Below are 15,440 nucleotides of genomic sequence, written 5' to 3'. Positions count from 1 at the left end.
ATCATCTCTGTATCTTATATATAACTCCTTTTTTGTAACAAAGTTAATCCACAAGATATATATATATATATATATATATATATATATATATATATATATATATATATATATATATATATATATATATATATATATATATATATATATATATAATTAGTTTATTTTTAGTTTACCGAGAGCGAGATACAAGTTCTCAAAATCGTGGTAAAGCGTGTTTACTAGAGCATGAGGCGCGGGGAGCGCACAGCCGGCGGGGAGCAGTGGAAGGCAACCACTTATACTGAATTTTGTAACTAACTCATCAAGATTGTAACTTGCTTAGCTGAATGAATTGTGGGGTTCAGTCCCTGAGCCCATTATGTGCCTCTGTAACCCTTTCCACTACCGCCCACAAGATGGGTATGAGGTGCATAATAAATGAACTAAACTAAACTAAACTACCAGCGCTCTCAGCTAAACTGTCGAGTCAGTGCTGACTGTTACGCGCGATGATAATTTCCTCAGAGTTAATGATATATAATGTCAGTAATGATACAGATTCTCTGGTGTAGTTAATGGGGGTCAACTACTTAAAGGTTGCATCTAGCGATATGGTTGCTCTTAGCTGGGATTATTGGGGCCGAGCACTTGGGACTGAGTACTGAGGCTGAGAATTGATTATTTGTACTGAGGATGGATCCTAGCATGGGTGTACTGACACGGGAGACATCTCCCGTCACGCAGGGTGCAGTCGCACCTCCACAGATCTCCAGTATCATCTATTGATACTGGAAATGGCTCAAAAGGGCCACCACTTATGGGCTATTCATGCCCAAGCCACCTTTTGGGTGGCTTAATCTTCTCTCTCTCTCTCTCTCTCTCGGGTGTACTGGGACTGTCTTACCTACCCCGAATTCCACGTTTTCTATGCCAGATTTGGAACCTTGGCATTTCTCACAGCCGCACCTGCGAGTTTCTAGTTGGCTATGCCAGATTTAACTGGGCGTGGCTGTATTCCTGGTGGAATACAGCCACACCCAGGGTGGAACACCTCCACCAGTAATACAGCAACACCAGAGGTATAACACCTGGGAAATATAACACCCAAGATGGGCTGCAACACCTAGCATGCAGCCATCACCAAGCTACAGCTAGAAAACATTACCACTCAGATGACAGCCACACCGTGGGTGAGCACGGGATGATCATGGTCTACATGAACAGGGTTCCCACCCACACTAATGAATGATTTACATTTATTTGCTCTCGTCCTAAAGACAGCGTGCAGTGTACTCACCTATTTGTGTCTGCAGGATCGAGCATTGACTCTTGGATCCCGCCTAAGTGTGTGTGAGTGGGAGAGGGGATAGGGGTGAACATACATGTCTTTATGCTCACCAATATGTGTTGGAGGAGAACGAGATCAAGCTCTAGGCCCCCCCCCGTTTTTTTTTAACCACCAATAGATTAGAATGTTGTAATTACTAACCTCCACATTAATCCAATTTTAAATCTGAATCCATTGATGGAGTCTGTATCCACTGATTCCTCTCGAGTTCAAGTTCAAGTTCAAGTATGTTTATTGAGACAAGAAAAAATACATCTCAAAGGGATAGACTAGCTTAGGCTATTTCTACCCCCCCTCTATTTCAAGTCCCTCAAGGGGCGCACAAATTCAGTGATTCCTCTCGAAGGGCATTCCAGTTATATCCTCCGTCTCATGCCCCTTCCCGTTGGACCTCCGCCTCTCCTGTCCTCTTCCATCCTCCCAACTCCATCCTGAGCCTATATGAGGCGTCGTCCACCATCTGCCCCACAGGAAACAACACTCCTGGCAGCGGTTAGGGGAAAGTTCACTAAAGGAAAGTAAGATGTTAGTAAAATGTTCTCTCTGGCAACTTTCCCTGGTAACCCGGCGAGCGTCAGTTGTCGTCGCCTCCACCAGACGTCTCCCTCCTGCCCGCCTGGCGCCAGGGAGCTGTCGACTTAGGTTCACGAAGCGTCATGTATTTCTTCTTAAGTGCCTGTGTTACCAAGGTTCTTAACATCTCTGTCAGAAGGCCTCTACGCTCGCTTCACCGAAGGTGTTCTTGCGGCGTGCGGAGTTACTTGGTGTTTGGTTCTGGTTCACCTGCTTCTTGACAGGTCACTACGACTTTTCGATTGGCCAATCAGAGCGAAGGTAATATTGTTCATTTTAGCACTTAGTCACTCACATTGCCGGCCTAGCTGGACAACTGACCAATCACGTTCGTTCTATATCAGCTGGTGTATGTCAACAAAATAAGCTCATATTCACTTCACTTCTCGGTGTACCCAATATATAGATAGTTTATTTTGGCCCTAAATTATGTTCAGTAATAAAGTATAATTACTGGCTGGCTATTAAACTCGTGTGGAGACCTTATATAACTCTCCAGTGGTCCAGATATTGATGAGGAGAGAACCGCTTTGCGAGGCTAGTGAAGGTGTATTTGATGATGACAAACACTGAAATGTGTACCCTATTTATAGATGAGTATACACTGAGTTTACTTTAACCTTGGAGTATATTGAGGGATAAAGTATACTTACTAGATGGTCAGTGAGCTACTGCCATGGCTTTAATAACCATCGTATAGTTGATAGGCTTTAAGCTTTATTCCAAACAACTCGGGCTGAAGTGCTGGTGATGTAATAAAGATTTATTTACATGTTTGAATATGGTAAAAAAAGGCCAGAGTAAATAAATATATCCTTAATTATTAACCTATTTCTTTGCAGCTTTCATAAAAAGTTGATCCAACTGAAGGGTCATTGGCTAGGTAAGCATAGAAAATTAACACTAAAATATTATTCAGCTAAGGGTATTCATACTATATGACGACTATTTTTTAGAATAAACAGTAAAGGCATAGGCTATAACCTATTAAGTTATCATTAAAATAAATTAAATGATTACAGGTAAGTGTTGACCACGTCAAAATCTGTACTTCAATAAATACTGGCCTAGGCGAGGTTAGGTAACTGACTAAACTTAGGTAAAAACTGGCCTAGTTTTATCATTTAGTGTTTTATATTTTTCCACCTGTTACATTAGTAACCAATTTTGCGGACATGCGACGGCCAGCCCAAGACTGCTACTGTGTTACTACAGTCCAGAGACTGCTAAAGCACCATTTTCCCTCACATTACTGAAGACGGCGGTTCGTGATTCACCTCAGAATCGTGAATCAGTCGTTCACCCCCACTAACATGTTATTGGCAGACAAAGTAGGATGAGACAGCTTACGCGTCGCTGCCTCACCATCTTCCCTGCACCAAGAAGCAGCTGGATCACTTCCGAGTGTTTCTACGCACCACCCGTCGCTTGGTGTTAAATTTTAAATTTTGCCCCGAGGGGCGAGTTTATTGGGCAGCGCCACTCGTCCTGTGAGTGGACACACCGCCATAGTGACAGTATTGGGCAGCGCCACTCATCCTGTGAGTGGACACACCGCCATAGTGACAGTATTGGGCAGCGCCACTCATCCTGTGAGTGGACACACCGCCATAGTGACAGTATTGGGCAGCGCCACTCATCCTGTGAGTGGACATACCGCCATAGTGACAGTATTGGGCAGCGCCACTCATCCTGTGAGTGGACATACCGCCATAGTGACAGTATTGGGCAGCGCCACTCATCCTGTGAGTGGACATACCGCTATAGTGACAGTATTGGGCAGCGCCACTCATCCTCTGAGTGGACATACCGCCATAGTGACAGTATTGGGCAGCGCCACTCATCCTGTGAGTGGACATACTGCTATAGTGACAGTATTGGGCAGCGCCACTCATCCTGTGAGTGGACACACCGCCATAGTGACAGTATTGGGCAGCGCCACTCATCCTGTGAGTGGACACACCGCCATAGTGACAGTATTGGGCAGCGCCACTCATCCTGTGAGTGGACACACCGCCATAGTGACAGTATTGGGCAGCGCCACTCATCCTGTGATTGGACATACTGCCATAGTGACAGTATTCGGCAGCGTCACTCATCCTGTGAGTGGACACACCGCCATAGTGACAGTATTGGGCATCGCCACTCATCCTGTGAGTGGACACACCGCCATAGTGACAGTATTGGGCAGCGCCACTCATCCTGTGAGTGGACATACTGCCATAGCAGCATGTACAACACTCCCCAATAGTGTGTGTAGTACATGCGGACCTTCTAGAGAAGAACTTTCCACGAAAATTATCAAGTATATATATAATTATCACGCCACATCCCACGTAGCTGAGTACATTGTTGACCAGACCACGCACTAGAAGGTGAAGGGACGACGACGTTTCGGTCCGTCCTGGACCATTTTCAAGTCGATTGTGACTAGTGTGTGGTCTGGTCAACATACTTTAGCCACGTTATTGTGACTCATCGCCTGCATAGCTGAATACATCACTCATCACAAACCATCATAGCTCCTGTGTTGACGTGCATGTGTAACTTGTCCACAGGGAGGAAATACTCTCACGGGAATTAGACTGAGAATGACTACATAATTAGTGTTATTATCTACTCTCTATCAATGGTTATGTTAGGTTTTATTATGTTTGGTTACGTTAATACGGTGTATTATTGACGATAATGTGAAATATTGAATTCGAAAATTATTTCAATATACCCGGGAATTCCGTTCACAGAAAACCAATTTGTTCAAAGAAAACATTGTTAATATATACTTTTTTATATTTTAAACCAACACCTTAAAATTCAATAAACTTATAACTTGAGAATAATCTCTATTTAGGACGAAGATTTACTTACCAGTTTACACGTAGACTATAACTGGAACCGTAATATGCTAGCAAGTTGCAGAAAAAAACTCTATGAAAATGAAACCTCATTTCCAAATTTTGTACAAGTCGCTGGGATTCCGAATAGGAATTGATCCGTCTTAAAGGGGCCACTGCGACTATCTCAGCCCGGCCTATGACAGTCCCATGTGTTATGTAGAAAAATTTGGTTAGCTTAGTCGCAACTGTCTGGCCTACAACCTTGGACAGACAAACACATTTTATTTTATTCATATAGATTTGCTCGTAAGTACAAGTAAACATTAACTTGTGGCCAATTAAGCCTCTGGGGGTGTAAACTAAAGGGACACTTTGTACCCATTATTATTGTGGGTTCGTGTTGTTGATACCATATACGACACGGAGAACTCTTCTCTCTCAAAAGTGTTAAGTTCAACCACTCAGAAATGTCGGTGAAGAACCTTCAGGAATTTGTGATAGATCTTTCAGGAAGTGTGTCGACGACAGCATATGGCATTAGTGGAACAACTTTCCTTAAAGTGTTATAAAGTGTAGCCACTGTAGCTGCATGTAGGTTTCGTATGGTAAGTGCAGCTCATGCGGAATACTGTCAGAGAAAACCTTAGTATAATCTTTGCCATTTATGTACATTGATGATTTTATGTTATGAATGTGTGCAGTATTTTCCTGTGTGCTGCTGATGTTGCCCTCTAGCCTCCACTTATGACGTTCATAAGTGGATAGACCGGGGCCATCAGGGCTGCGTCATGACTAATGTCAAGATACACGACTCTGGAAACATTAAGAGGAGTAAACTGGACTTGAGTGTGTCACATACGATCAGTTCACAAGTGAAATACTCTGTCCAACAAATGGTTATGTAGTCAGTAAGACAGTGTAGCGATTCATGAACCAGTCCAGTACACAAGTCTTGCTGTTATATCACGACCTTTGGTGAATCATAACTCCTTTCATATTTTGTGTACGGAAGAGGCCGACCCGTCATAGTCCGGAGAACACTTCATGACTCTCGTAGCACCATTCTGAGAGTGAGTGACTCCAGCGCTGTACGCTCGTGTGTTCTTACACCCTGAAGTCAGCTGCGTCAGTGTCGACTGAAAGTGTGAGGTGCACGACGTCTCCGGTTCATACGGGTACCTCCATATCGTGACAATGGGCTGTGTACGAAAGTAAAACTTCAGCAAAAAAATGACAGTTCGTCTTACCTTCGACCTCTTGATAAATGAGAAGACCACGTACGATGCTGCCTCTTCCTCAAGCAGACACCAATTTACTTATGGTCTTAAAGTTTGTGTTTTGGCAAGTAGATCAATTCTATCTAGTTCACACACTTTCCTACAGGTATGATGTACACCAAGTACATGTTGCTGCTTGGTGTACACCCGGTACACCAAGCAGCAACACTTAATAAAATAAAATAAAAATAAAATGTTTATTCAGGTAAGGTACATACATACAAGTGATTTTACATAATTTGATCGATTTATAGATGGAGCTAGTACATACAATGCCTAAAGCCACTATTACGCAAAGCGTTTCGGGCAGATGTGCTCAACTTGCCCATGACTTGCTCATGTGCCCAAATTACCGCGAAAAGCGACGTAATTTTAAGAGGACGGGTTGAACTATTAGTGAACATTATAACTCCCGGTCTCCTGAGCTCAGCTGCTGAACCTGGCTGCTGTCCCTCCGTCCAACACTGGCCATCGTTATATCAAATTTAAACTTTTAGATAATGAATAAATTTGATAAACTCAAACAAGAAGAGCTGTTTGGAGTGCAGGATGATTCGGAACGAGTTTCTTCAACAAGCGTCATAGAACATTGTAGAGGCACCTGCGATGATATTGAAGTAAACACCAGCCAGTCCTCGAAGATACAGCCAGCTCCGTGTTTTACACTAAACGTAACTCAATACAGCGCTCAACCATCGAGGGAGCTGGTGCCCTCAGTACTGCTTGGAGGAGGTGTGGTGGTGTCTTGGAGGAGGTGTTGTCTTCCTTCTGTGTGATGCTTGATGACTTGCTGGGCAGCTTCCTCTCCCAGCCATTAGTATTAAGATTTATTCAATGTATCCAAAGTGAGGATGAGCATCTGTGTCACTGTGTGAGTGACGACTCCCTGCTTCCGTAAAGCGTGGCACGTGTTCCATATCCGTGAGACATGTCGCGGGGCGGGGGCTGGAGAGGAAGAAGAGAGCCTTCTGGTGTAATGTTCTGATCTCATCTATCCAGAAGCTTAAAGCTTAAGCTTCGAAGCTTAAAGTTGTTTTGTTTTCGTAACAGATAACCTTTCAATTTAGAGAAAGTTCTTCGATTATCTGTCTCCCATATTCTCCGTCTCTCCCTACCCTCTTTCTCCCAAGATCTGTCTCTGTCTCACCTATATGTACTCACCTATATGTGCTTGCAGGATCGAGCATTGACTCTTGGATCCCGCCTTTCTAGCTATCGGTTGTTTACAGCAATGACTCCTGTCCCATTTCCCTATCATACCTAGTTTTAAAAGTATGAATAGTATTTGCTTCCACAACCTGTTCCCCAAGTGCATTCCATTTTTCTACTACTCTCACGCTAAAAGAAAACTTCCTAACATCTCTGTGACTCATCTGAGTTTCCAGTTTCCACCCATGTCCCCTCGTTCTGTTATTATTACGTGTGAACAATTGATCTATTTCCACTTTGTCAATTCCCCTGAGTATTTTATATGTCCCTATCATATCTCCTCTCTCCCTTCTTTTCTCTAGTGTCGTAAGATTCAGTTCCTTCAGCCGCTCTTCATATCCCATCCCTCGTCTGTCTTCATATCCCATCCCTGTCTGTCTCTGTCTGTCTGTCAGTCTGTCAGTCTGTCTGTCTGTCTTTCTGTCTGTCTGTCTGTCTCTCTCTCTCTCTCTCTCTCTCTCTCTCTCTCTCTCCCTCTCTCTCTCTCTCTCTCTCTCTCTCTCTCTCTCTCTCTCTCTCTCTCTCTCTCTCTCTCTCTCTCTCTCTCTCTCTCTCTCTCCCCCTCCCTCCCACTAACTTCCTTGTCACATAACTGCCATTGCTCACAAGACCTTCTCTAAGGTCAGGCAGGAGTTACAACCTCATGCTTCAGTGACAGACAGTAATGGTCCACAGGAGCTGTAAGTCAGCTGTATGCCGAGGGAGTTAACTGTATGTTTTGAGAACAATGGACAAATATTACCGACAGTTCCCGAGGCTGACGCCGGCCATGGCTGTCAGCCACTCTAGATCCGCTCTGTTTTGCTCTATGGAGTCCTGCGTCACACTGCTCACACATACGCGTCACACTGCCCTCACACACGTCACACAGTGCTCATACATATAAACAAAAGCGCAGCAGCATAAGTTTATCATCAATTGCATTGTAAGGGGGAAGTAAGGATAAAATATGAACATTAATATGGTTTTCTTGTCAGTATATTTAAGGTAGTTAATGCTTGTGTAAACATGAATGTGGCTGCCTACCCCACATGCTTGTGTAAACATGAATGTGGCTGCCTACCTCACATGCTTGTGTAAACACGAATGTGGCTGCCTACCCCACATGCTTGTGTAAACACGAATGTGGCTGCCTACCCCACATGCTTGTGTAAACACGAATGCGGCTGCCTACCCCACATGCTTGTGTAAACACGAATGTGGCTGCCTACCCTACATGCTTGTGTAAACATGAATGTGGCTGCCTACCCCACATGCTTGTGTAGACACGAATGTGGCTGCCTACCCTACATGCTTGTGTAAACATGAATGTGGCTGCCTACCCCGCATACTTGTGTAAACACGAATGCGGCTGCCTACCCCACATGCCAGTGTAAACACGAATTTACAGTTTCATAAAATCACAAGATATTATCTAAGATTTGTATATATTCCTTTTCCCTGCCTTCACTTCCGCATTACCTGAGCGTCCTTGTCCACAACTGTGGTCCGTGAAGCTGCCCCGCGTCTCTGAGTCTCTCCTTGAATAACAGTTGCCCGCGGGGAAGGTGGAAGGCGCCGAGCATGTCCACCTCGCGGCCTACTTTACCAACCTTTCCTTAATACGCTTTATTGTTGACCGCTTAGACCAATCTGTTAAAATGGCAATGTATCAACTTCAATTAAAGCCCAGTATTATTAAGGAATTCTATGCATAGGCTTCGGTAGGTTAGGTGGGTTGCGTAGGTTCGTACGTGTCTAGTTAGGGAAGAGTGGCAAGGGGAGAGAGAAGGGACAGTAACCCTGAACGAAGGGTCCGAGTTTTTTGCTCTTGGTACCCAGTGTTGTGTGTGTGTGTGTGTAATTACCTAAGTGTAATTACCTAAGTGTAGTTACAGGATGAGAGCTACGCTCGTGGTGGTCCGTCTTCCCAGTACTCTTTGTCATATAACGCTTTGAAATTACTGACGGTTTTGGCCTCCACCACCTTCTCACCTAACTTGTTCCAACCGTCTACCACTCTGTTTACAAAAGTGAGTTTTCGTATATTTCTCCGGCAGCTTTGTTTCGTTAGTTTAAATCTATGACCTCTTGTTCTTGAAGTTCCGGGTCTCAGGAATTCTTCCCTATCAATTTTATCGATTCCTGTTACTATTTTGAACTGTTATTTTGTTACTATTTTTTACTATGGACATTTTGCTATTTTGTTACTATGTTATTTTGTGTGGGGCGAGGTCGGTGCTGGTCACCCTGAGGGACTCCCGGCACTCCCCAATCATCTGCCCATCCGTGTGTTTATTGGCCGTGTGGCACATTAGTTTACGACCATATGCGTAAGTAATTTCGCCATTAGGCTTCGCAATTAACCCTTCAAGGGTACGCCGGGGCCCAACCCATCCCTCGAGCCTCGTCGCCCAGAAATCAACAACAACCTTGAGCGAAGCACTCACTAATCACTTGGGGCGGACGGTAGAGCGGCGGTCTCGCTTCATGCAAGGTCAGGGTTCAATCTCCGACCGTCCAAGCGGTTTTGACTCCATTCCTTTTCCCCCGTCCCATCCCAAACCCTTATTTTGACCTCTTTCCTAGTGCTATAATGCCGTAATGGCTTGGCGGTTTCCCTTGATAGTTCCCTTCCCCTTTCCTCTACTGATCCTTCACTACACAGGAAGTGTTCAGGACTCACAGGAGGTATGCTACTGTCTCGCACTGCTCGCTCCTATGACTTTCTCTGACTTATATTTACACACACACACATAAATATATAGATAGATGACTCACTTTATTCGTACCATGGATATATCCATTTTATAAGATGCCTGTCCAAAGAACGTTTCTTATAAGACTACAAAGAATTGAAATTGAAATAAGTTTATTGAGGTAAAATACACACAAAGGGATGAGGTAGCTCAAGCTATTCTCACCCCGTTCAGTACATCGTGTTAATACATACATAGACACACATCACAAGCAATAAACGTATTACCGAACATTCTGAGAGATAAACATATACATTTCCTACTACAAAGAAGATTTTTATTAAAAACATTTGACCCCGCTCTCCGAGCCGTCTCTGCCTTAACACAGTCAATATATTTAACTCCTTTATGTAAGAAATGTCTGTTTTTACACTGAAAATAGTTTCGAAGTACTTTATACTGAAGAATTCATTCCTACCAACACAAAAATAAAATTATTTTCACACACCTCAGGATCCTGATTCACGAAGCAGTTACGCAAGTACTTACGAACGTGTAAATCTTTCCTCAATCTTTGACGGCTTTGGTTACATTTATTAAACAGTTTACAAACATGAAAACTTCCCAAACAACTGTTGTTATTGTTATAAATAGTCTCCTGGTGCTTCGGAGCTCATTAACTGTTTAATAATTGTAAACAAAGCCGCCAAAGATTGAGAAAAGTTGTACAGGTTCGTAAGTGCTTGCGTAACTGCTTTATGAATTCTGGTGCTCACCCAGCCACCATTGATGCCTTTAGATAAACTGGTTCAGCAGCCGTGTGGACCAATGCTGTGGTAGACTGTGGCGCCGCTGCCCTCAGCACGCAGGAAGTACGTCACCACACTGGAAACACCGGATCTGCCACGTTTGGATAAGACCTGCCGGACTGGATCGCCCTTAAGGCAACTTTCCTTTTCTGCAGTCTTTGGTTATTTTTACCCGGAGAACCACCCGTCCCTCAGCGGCTCCTGAAATCCACACGTCCCTCAGCGGCTCCTGAAATCCACCCGCCGCCATCCAAACACCCAACCCGTTCTCGCACTTTCGTATAGTCAATATTGACTTATTAAATACGTGCATATGTGACATACTAAACATACTAGTTTACCTTGAAAAGCTTCATAGAAAACACCGACCTTACCTAACCTTCTTAGTATGTTAAGATAAGCATCTTATTGCTTCGTAATTACAATTATTACTTAACCTATTATAGGTATAGGTTAAGTAATAATGCTTCGTAATTACAATTATTACTTAACCTATTATAGGTATAGGTTAAGTAATAATTGTAATTACGAAGCAATAAGATGCTTATCTTAACATACTAAGAAGGTTAGGTAAAGTCGGTGTTTTCTATGAAGGTTTTCAAGGTAAACTAGTATGTTTAATATGTCATATATGCACGTATTAAATAAGTCAATATTGACTGTAAGAAAGTGCGAGAACGGGTTGCAACACCAGACCATAACATCGTGGAGGGGGTGATCAGTCAAACTGAAACTCCAGTCGAATCATTTTCTCACCTCGACTCAGTTGCTTACATAATAGGTGTTAGGATCATTGTATAAGTTTACTAACTTTGTATTCATGTATCAATTAGTATAGAAAAATATTTCAATATTTTATGTAAGGTGGACATATTTAGTTTTGTTTTGATTTAGAAGGCAGATAAGAACGGCAGAGTTATGATGAGAGACTGAACTTAATAGACTCACAGAGGCGAACGTGCAAAACCTGAATCCTGAGAATGGCACCACGTGGGCCCAGGTAGTTAGTAGTATGGCACTATGTGGGCCCAGGTAGTTAGTAGTATGGCACTATGTGGGCCCAGGTAGTTAGTAGTATGGCACTATGTGGGCCCAGGTAGTTAGTAGTATGGCACCACGGTGGACCTGCCTGAGAGAACACCACCGGCGTGGCCCACACAGGACCTCTCTGAGGGAACACCACTGGTAACCAGTACGTGCTTCGGCGGGATGTTCTACCGGAGCATTCCTGAATGTGCTGATGCGTCTCCGTGAGCCCGGAGGGCGACCTGTTGACGGTGTACACGCTCGGGCTGGACGGTACAGCAACGGTCTCGTTTCATGCAGGTCGGCGTTCAAATCCCGACCGTCCAAGTGATTGGGCACTATTCCTCCCCCCTCCCTCCCCCGTCCCATCCCTAATCCTTATCCTGACCCTTTCCAAGTGCTATATAGTCGTAATAGCTTGGCACTTTCCTCTGACATTTCTCTCTCTCTCTCTCTCTCGGGTCACGTACTGCACCGCCGGACACAAGAGAAGTACTCGAGGCTGGTATTTATAACATAATTACCGCCAAAACTGACACTGATTCGTGAGAGAGGCCGAAGGAGGGAGAAAAGAGGAAATAATGATGAAGATACGGAAACGAAGGGAGATGGCGCTTAGAATGGGAAGAGGGGGGAGAATGAGTGGCCGGGGAGGGAGGAAGGGAGTGAGGAGGAATAGAGGCAGAGGAAGAGGCAGAAACCGGTCACGCCAGCATGTAAGGGCACCAGCCACACACACCAGTGACGCAATACAGGAACAAGCTAATACCAGCATACATCAAAACCCATCAGAAATTCAGACAAATGCAGTCAGTTCCCAGACCAAACATACAAGTAATCCAACACCTACCACCTGCACTAATCGCCCCTTCCTCCCCACCCACCTACCCATACCCCTCCCTCCCACATATCCCTCCCACATATCCCTCCCTCATATCCCTCCCCACATATCCCTCCCACATATCCCTCCCACATATCCCTCCCACATATCCCTCCCTCATATCCCTCCCCACATATCCCTCCCACATATCCCTCCCACATATCTCACCCACATATCTCACCCCACATATCCCTCCCACATATCTCACCCACATATCTCACCCCACATGACATCACTCCATACACCTCGTCACTCTCTCATCTACAAATAAAGCCTCGCAACTCCCTGCTACAACACACACACCTTTCACTCCACCCCACTGCCCCACTGCCCCACTGGCATCCACTCCCACCTCCAACCAACCCCCCACCACCCCCACTACCACCACCACCACTACCACCATCACCCTAGTGTTTACACCTTCACCCAAATTTACTATGAAAGCTGCCCATTCAGAGGACGAAACATCAATGAAGATTCTGAAGCTTTGGTAGACTAGAGTGGATGAAGTGTCAAGGGAGGTTCCCAGGGCAACTACCACTCAAGTCCTTCAGTACTTGAGTGGTAGCTACGGGGGATAGGCAATTCCCATCTGGATAGCAGTCAGCTAGGAACCTTCGCTTTTAAGGCTAGCCCATAGTACGTCTTACACGTCAGGGGACGGGTGTTCGACGCACTAGGCGGATGAAATGTTACAGCTATCCATTGCTTTATCCATTCATCCATCTATTTGTCTATACCACTTATCCATCCATCTTTGTATCCATTTGTTCATCAACCTTCCCCCCCTCTTCTGACTTACCTGAGCAAATCCATCTGGATCTGTTAATCCATCTCTCTCTATACATCCATCCTTTTATACACCTATCCATCCATCAATTCATTTGTGTGTGTGGATTTACTATTCTGCCTACAGAATCATGCTAGTAGCTCTTGGACTCCACCTTTCTAACCTATCTATTTTCCCCTATTATGTCTACTATATATATTTAAGAACATATATATATTTTTCTCGAACACACACACACACACACACACACACACACACACAAACACACACACACACACACACACACACACACACACACACACACACACACATACACACACACACACACACACACACACACACACACACACACACACACACACACACACACACACACACAAACACACACACACACACACACACACACACACACACACACACACACACACACACACACACACACACACACACACACACACACACACACACACACACACACACACACACACAAACACACACACACACACACAAACACACACACACACACACACACACACACACACACACACACATACACACACACACACACACACACACACACACACACACACACAAACACACACACACACACACAAACACACACACACACACACACACACACACACACACACACACACACACACACACACACACACACACATACACACACATACACACAGAAAAGATTCAGAAGTATGCCACCAGCCTTGTACCAGAACTGAGAGGTATGAGCTACGAGGAAAGGCTAAGGGAGCTAAGCCTTACGTCCCTGGAAGAGAGAAGAGTAAGGGGAGACATTAATACATGGTAAGGGGAGACTAGGGTATTAAAAGTATCAACAAAAGACATAACACGACACAATTAGTATGCATTGGATAAGTGTAGATTTAGGAAAGACTTGGGTAAACACTGGTTCAGTAACAGGGTTATTGATTTGTGGAACCAATTACCGCGTAACGTGGTGGAGGTGGGGGTCCCTCGATTGTTTCAAGAGCGGGTTGGACATGTATATGAGTGGGATTGGGTGGTTATAAATAGGAGCTACCTCGTGTGGGCCAATAGGTCTTCGGCAGTTACCTTTATTCTTATGTTCTAATAACGACTTACAAGATTCTCAGGGTAATTGACAAGGTGGACAAAGACAAACTATTTAGCACGGGTGGAACACGAACAAGGGGACACAGGTGGAAACCTAGTACCCAGATGAGCCACAGAGACATTAGAAGAATTTTTCTCAGAGTCAGAGTAGTTAACAGTAGTGATGTGGTGGAGGCTGACTCCATACACAGTTTCAAATGTAGATATGATAGAACCCAGTAGGCTCAGGAATCTGTATACCAGTTGATTGACAATTGAGAGGTTGGACCAGAGGCGGGACACACCCCCAGGAAGCAGCCCGTAGCAGCTGTCTAACTCCCAGGTACCTATTTACTGCTAGGTGAACAGCGTTATCAGGGTGAAAGAAACTCTGCCCATTTGTTTCCTCCACCGCCGGGGATCGAACACGAACCCTTAAGACTATGAATCCCGAGCGCTGTCCACTCACCCATGTGTGTCAAACACATATGTGTAACTGAAAACACTCACATATGTGTAACTGAAAACGCACACATATGTGTATGTGTGTGTGTGTACTCACCTACTAATATCCAGTTATGGATACAACCATTTATGGATGTGTGTGTGTATACAATAAACTAAAATACATTATGTGAGAGCCATAGAGAGGTGTTGTGCTGGAGGGAGGGTGTGACCTCCAACTGTATGGGTTGGCAAGTGCTGGAGGCGAGGGGCGCGACCTTCACTGTCGCCTTCTCTCTCTCTCCTTCCATCCCTTCACCGCCACCACCACCATCACCTCCATCAATCACCACCGTCTTGCATCATCTCCACTATACAACTCCCCACCACCACCCCCTCCTTCCCCGCCTGTTCTAATAACCTCCATCGTCATACTCTTTCAGGGAATACAGAACGCTTATTCGAGCTTATGGTATGTTATTCCTTGGTATGAGC

The 15,440-nt window shown here is 44.6% G+C and overlaps 1 protein-coding gene across 1 annotated transcript in view; it reads left to right on the top strand.

The window, feature by feature from the left end:
* Positions 1-1,971: 1,971 nt before the first annotated feature.
* Positions 1,972-15,440, top strand: part of LOC123747287 (clavesin-1) — a 58,706-nt gene continuing 45,237 nt past the window's right edge. Inside the window, exon 1 of the mRNA XM_069319777.1 lies at positions 1,972-2,161. The gene's annotated coding sequence lies outside the window, so the exon portion shown is untranslated. The remainder of the gene's footprint in view (positions 2,162-15,440) is intronic.

This window comes from Procambarus clarkii, chromosome 94, assembly GCF_040958095.1.
Source record: "Procambarus clarkii isolate CNS0578487 chromosome 94, FALCON_Pclarkii_2.0, whole genome shotgun sequence".
Lineage (NCBI taxonomy): Eukaryota > Metazoa > Arthropoda > Malacostraca > Decapoda > Cambaridae > Procambarus > Procambarus clarkii.
This window is presented reverse-complemented; position numbering and strand designations above follow the sequence as displayed.